Here is a 6,499-nt window from a genome sequence, read left to right on the forward strand (position 1 = left end):
AATAGCTTAGTTAAGTGTTTTTGACACTCATGTCAAAGGGGGAGATTGTTGGTCAAATGAATAGTCTCGACAAATAAGTGTCAACACACTTAACCATTTTCACTATGTATGCTGAGTTAGAATTTCAAGAGGCGTCGAGTCAGAGTTAGTGCTGAGTAGATCACAGTTTAGTATGTGCTGAGCAACTTAGAATGTTCATGCACCAAGTGGTCTAGAATTGTTTATGTGCCAAGTAACAAGAAAAGTATTCGAGTGCCAAGCATTTTAGAATTGTTCAGATGCCGAGCGATACAAGAACAAGTATGTGCCAAGAAATTCAGGAATAACATGTGCCGAGTGTTTTAGAGTTTAATAGGTGTTGAGAAAAGTAGGAAAATAGTATGTGTTGAGCATCAGTAACACTATATGTGTCGAGCAACATAGGATCAATATAAGAGTTTGTGCCATCACAAACCAAGATGTGAAATGGTTATGCATGACTCATGGAAGGATACGGAGATAAGATCAAATCCTTGTAATTGCCTATGAAATCAACATGCAACCTATCAAAAAATTGGAGACAACATATAGCCAATAGGTGAAAACAAAGGATTTGAGCAGGAACATTTTAATCATGAATGCATAACAAACCACAAGTCTTTATCAGAAGACTACAACACCATTGAAGTAAATTTTTTTGAAGGTTGAAGAAGCTAAGACTATTACTAAGGTTGTTGCAAAATAGAGCAATAAAAAAGGTGTTAAAGACTTAGTGGAGTGGACTACATCTATACATCTAGTTGATTAGAATAGAGCAATGGACACATTCAAAGATCAAATCTAGTAGAGATCAGAAGAATAAGAGTAGATCAAGTGCCTGAATCAAGCAATTTGAGATTGCATTCAATCAGGTTAAATATTCTAATACTTTCTCACAATTGTATTAGAAGTTGAAATCCTATGGTAATAGGTTAGCATAATAGCTAGGTAGAAGAACCTTTGGAGAAGGTCATGAAAGTCCTATTAAGTTAGGTGGGTTTAACAACTTATATGTAAATCCTTTAATAGGGTGGCACTTAATGTAAAGTGTTTTTAAATTCTTTAAAATAGGTCACTATTGACACAATGTAAATCCTTTAATAGGGTAGGCCTTTAATAAGGCAAACCATCAGAAGTGGTTGAACTCATTGCTGAAGTAATTTTTGTGGGCGTCATCCCCACCCCAATTTTACCTTCTTATTCTTGGAGGGTTTCTAGGTCACCAAAATCTCTTGTGTTATGTGGTGTTGCATGCTTTCTTTTCATGGTTGTTTACATGTTTATATGAATCCATGTTTCTTTTAGTTATATGTTATTAAATATTTGAAAATGATAAAAAACTACTACTTTTGATTCACCCCCCCTCTTAGAAGCACTCTTCCCATTTCGACATTCCAACAAAAATGCTACCAAGAGAAGAGACATTATCATAATTGTACTCCCAACTATAAGAGGAATTATTATTATTTGGAGACTAATGGGTGTTTGAGAAAGGATTTCTTGAGCATGATGGAAAGTTTAACCATCCCACACAAAGGCCAAGATTTCTCATAACTTCTGAGGCATCAAGTATTGCAAAAGCTCCTCCCTTTGGTACCTCTCTAGTTAACTTGTTTGAAGTGAGATTGAAATGTTCGAACATCTTCATCTTTTTGAATGTCATTGGGATCATACATGATAAATTATTGCAAGAAATATCCATGTATTATAGATTTGCAAGTATTAATGAGATTGGTCTTTCAAATGCATTTCCATAAAGATTTAGATATTCTAACTCCTTGCATCTTGCCAGTGCACTTGGAATGCCTCTAGAATTTTTTTTTTGAGAAAATTATATAGGTAAAACCATAATCATTTTGCTCATTTCCAAAATAGAAACTTGTAATAAACTTGGAGAAATATTGAAATAGAACTCAAGATTCTCAAGGCATGCAACTTCAACTAGTATATTTCCTATTAGTTTGTTGTGTGCCAAGTCAACTATTTCCAAAGTCTTGCATTTCTCTAAGCTGGTAGGTATTTTCCCTGATAACTAATTATGATGAAGATAAAGTTCTCTTAATTATAGAAGCTCACCAACACTATCTGGTATTCATTATGAAAGAATGTTCTCACTAAGTGTCAACAATCCAGGCCTTTTTGACTGGCCAAAACTTTTTGGAATTCTTTTGTGCAAATTGTTCATGTCCAAAAATAATCTTTCCAGATTTGGAAGTTTATTGAGTGTGGATGGAATGATCCCTTTCAGTTTGTCTATATGTAGGTGTAATTTTATCAAGTTAGTGAGGTTACCAATCTCATCTAGGATGTTTCCTCTAATTTCATTTGAGTACGGGGTTAGTGCAAGAAGTTGGGTCTCACTTTTGGCCAAAAATTGCAAGTGTTTTTCCTTTAAAAAAAAATATCTTGTCAATTGATGCCAAAATTTGAAGCATTTAGAGATTAAATATTAATAAACTTCAAAAATAAAAAATTTAGTGCTTGAAATCTCCTTTTTGAATATGTAATTTATTTGTATACACATATGATAGATCACTTTTTTGGTATGGATCTTTAAAAACTATTTTTTTTCAAAATGCATGTTTCAGGACCATTCCACAATCATGTATAGACACCATAATTTGACACAACTAAATGATTTTTTGTGAATTCTTTTGAACAAAGTTACCTGACACACCAAAGATTGATTAGAATAATTTTCTTAAATTTTCTAATGAATATTTATTTATTTATTAATTTTTAATTGATGATTAAGATAATTTCTAAAATCTCTCGTGTATGAACACCATAATTTAATCAAAATTTAACCTTTTTAATTTTTTTCTTTTAAACTTTAAAAGAATTGTTTAAAGATTAATGAAATGTAATTTAATTTAAGAAATATGAAAAATTTAAAAAGTTATTAAAGTTTTAGTGAATCTCTCTATTTTATCTTTAAGAGACACTTTTGATTAATAAATAATGCAAAAATAGAAAATGAACTCATAACACTATAACATTTACATTTTTAAAATTAGAATAGTAAGACCTATAATGGGTTTTTGTTTTGTCAAAAAATTCAATGGGGATGACAGTATAAAAATTATGACAATCCCTGAAATTGTCAATTAAATGCCTTAGTCAAAACTTGGTTCATAAAGGCATAGGCTTGGCCCTACCAAGCCTATGCCATGCCTTTCCCCAAGAAAAAAATTGGTGCAAATTCCCACCCATGGCAAATTCTTGCCCACGGTGAATTCTTGCCCATGACATTAGAATCAACTAAAAAATTTGATGTCTGATTCTAATTTAACTATTATCAGAATCGAGCACCCAATATTTAAACAATCAAGTACCTAATTATTTAAAAATTGGGTACCCAATTTAAATATTGAGTGCCTGATTTAAAATCGATTACCTGATTCTAAAGTACCCATTAGGCCCCAAAAGTTTCCCCACAAAGCACTTATCAATCATTGCCATGATTGACTAATAGTTTTGAGCTATAATAGCAAATTTTTATCACAATTATTGTTAGTGTAAATAACTATTATTTACAATTTACTTAAGTTTACTTAGGATAAATGCATTATTTTATTATTTATTAGTTTGACACCTAAGAGTATGCATACTCTTAGGTGTTGTATTGTTGACAACATAGGAGTTAGCACTTTATTTAGGCACATGATGTCTACAACATCTCTAAATGAGATAAACCTTTCCATACTTATCCTCTCATTTACATGGAGGATAATCCACTTTTGGTGGACGTGTGCTTAGTTGTCATGCTTATCTCCTAGATCTTTCTAGATCTTTCTAGAAGCATTCTAGAGGCCTTTATATATAGGCTCTCCTAGTGTATTTTTACATCATCTTTTCTTCATTCGAGAATACAATTTTCTTATTTTTAGAACAAACCATTGCCTCCTCTTGTCTTTTTCTTCTCTATGATAGGTTTTCTATGTGTAAGTGATTCAAGGGCTTGTGGATTTGGTATGTGTATTTTCTCAAATCCTACATGGTATCAGAGCTAGGTTTGTCGTAGCTTGTCTAGAATTTGGAGAGAAAGGGAGAGCAAGGGTTTGACACTATTGTACCTACACATGTGGCATTTCCATGTGGTAGTCTTTTTTTGCTGTGATGACCCCCTAGCTGTCTAATTTTTTCCAATGAAATGCTGACATTAGCATGATGTTAGCACTATATCAACACCTCCTACAAGCCTTTCAGGTCCTTTTTTGACTTATAGTTGTTTTTTGGTTGTAACTGAAGCATATAGAGGTCTTTTTTAAATACAAAAGAAGCGATAGAAAGTTGATTTTGAGATGGAGACATTGGTGCATGAGTTCTTTGGTTTTGATGCAGTTTGGTTGCCTATTTTTGTAGTCAAAGCTAGATGTTCTATTTTTCACTCTGATAGGCATATCTTGAGTGTCCCATCTTCATTTTTTGAAAATATTATATTTTTGGAAAGTTGGTTCTATCATCTTTTCAGAAATGCTATAATTTCCTTCATTTTCTACCCCATGCTCTTTCAATCATATTTTTTGTTCTTTTACACTATGGTGGATATCTTGTTTGTTCTAGATCCAGGGATCATTCTAATGGCATGGGATCTTTTTTTTTGGGCTGTACTATCTATTGTATTAGCTCTTTTCCCTTTTTGATCATTGTTGATATCATTTGTAAGCATTTTTAATGCAAACACACTAAGATAAAGTGCCACTCCTTGCTTGTTAGGATCTTTTTCATCATTGTGGCTTATTGTACTTGTACTATATTATAAAGCACCATGGGGGGATAGTTGTATGCTTTTTTTTGTGCCCTTTTCTTTTTTCAAGTGAGTATACCTTCCATGACATTAGCCCCATGATGTGTCGATGACATGTGCCTTTATAGGTTTTTGTACCTGTTCCTCACTCTCGATGTTCTTTTTTCTTTTTGTAGGAGAATTTTGGTCCACTTTCTTAGTTGTGTATCACCTCACCCTATTTGCATTAGGGGGGTTCTTCTATTATTTCTAATGCTTCCTTGGTTCAATGGTTTGATGGAGTGAACTATGTATTCAATATTTGATCCTATGTACTAAGTGATTGTAGTGTCTAGCTACCTATGAATTTTGGTGAGATGGATCATCTACCATATAGACACTCTTCTTGGCATTTCTACTTTGTTTTCAACCTTTTATTTTAGAGAAGGTTCTACAGATCAGTAGTTTCTTTTTGACAGAGTTTGTGGCTTCTTCATGCTTTAGTGATGTTCTTCATAATCTTCTTTTTGTTCCTATCTTCTAGGACATTCCATTAGTTGGAGGCTTCTTTAGTCCTTCACTAGGTTTTCATCTATCTATTTTTGGGGGAGCATTTTTCCCATGTGGTTTTCCCTCTTTCCCCATTTTCAAAGGTTGCATTTTTTTGCATTTGTACATGGGTACCTATCATGGCCTAGTAGCTGGGACCCATTATGCATTTTATCATAGCTTTTGTGAGCTTAAGTGCATTCCAATAATTTGCACTTAAGGGGGGATGTTAGTGTAAATAATTATTATTTATGCTTTATTTAAGTTTACATAGGATAAATGCATTATTTTATTATTTATTAGTTTGACATCTAGGAGTATGCATACTCTCATGTGTTGTATTGTTGACAACATAGGAGTTAGCACTTTATTTAAGCACATGGTGTCTACAACATCTCTGCACGAGATACACCTTGTCAAAATTATCCTCTCATTTACATGGAGAATAATCCACTTTTGGTGGATGTGTGCTTAGTTGTCATGCTTATCTCCTAGCTCTTTCTAGCTCTTTCTAGAAGCATTCTAGAGGCCTTTATATACAGGCTCTCCTAGTGTATTTTTACATCATCTTTTCTTCATCTAAGAATACACTTTTCTTATTTTTAGACCAAGCCATTGCCTTCTCTTGTCTTTTTATTCTCTATGATAAGTTTTTTACGTGCAGGTGATTCAAGGGCTTGTGGATTTGATTTGCATATTTTCTCAAATCCTACAATTATTCTATTTTCTAGTCATCTTCTATAATTTTCAATCTATTGATTTAAATTCAAGACTAGTACAAACATGGGATCAAAACAATGAAGAAAGAACAAAATAAAAGTTCTGACAAATGAGAAGATTACAACAAACAAAGAGAATGAAACACAATGTCAATGAGAGAGAAGACAAAGAATTAGAGAGTTGAGAAATGTTTCAAAATAAAAAGACATTGCGGATACCACAATTGATGAAGAGGCTAGAGAAGAGAACCCAATACAAGGAGATTCAGGTGTACATTCTAATAAAACATTCAATACAGGTGTCTCTCTAAATCCTCAAGTTTTTTCTCATGATAATATTGGAGATTTTGTAGAAGTAGGTTAGAATTTAAATGGAAATGCAAGCCCTAAAAGAAATACCAAGAAAAAATAAAAATGAGATTCAAATTCTGAATAACATTGAAAGTGAAATGCCAATTGAAAATAACAATGGAATGAATGTAGC

The sequence above is a fragment of the Cupressus sempervirens genome, chromosome 4 (genome assembly GCF_028749045.1).
Source record: "Cupressus sempervirens isolate cs-2001-9-10 chromosome 4, ASM2874904v1, whole genome shotgun sequence".
Lineage (NCBI taxonomy): Eukaryota > Viridiplantae > Streptophyta > Pinopsida > Cupressales > Cupressaceae > Cupressus > Cupressus sempervirens.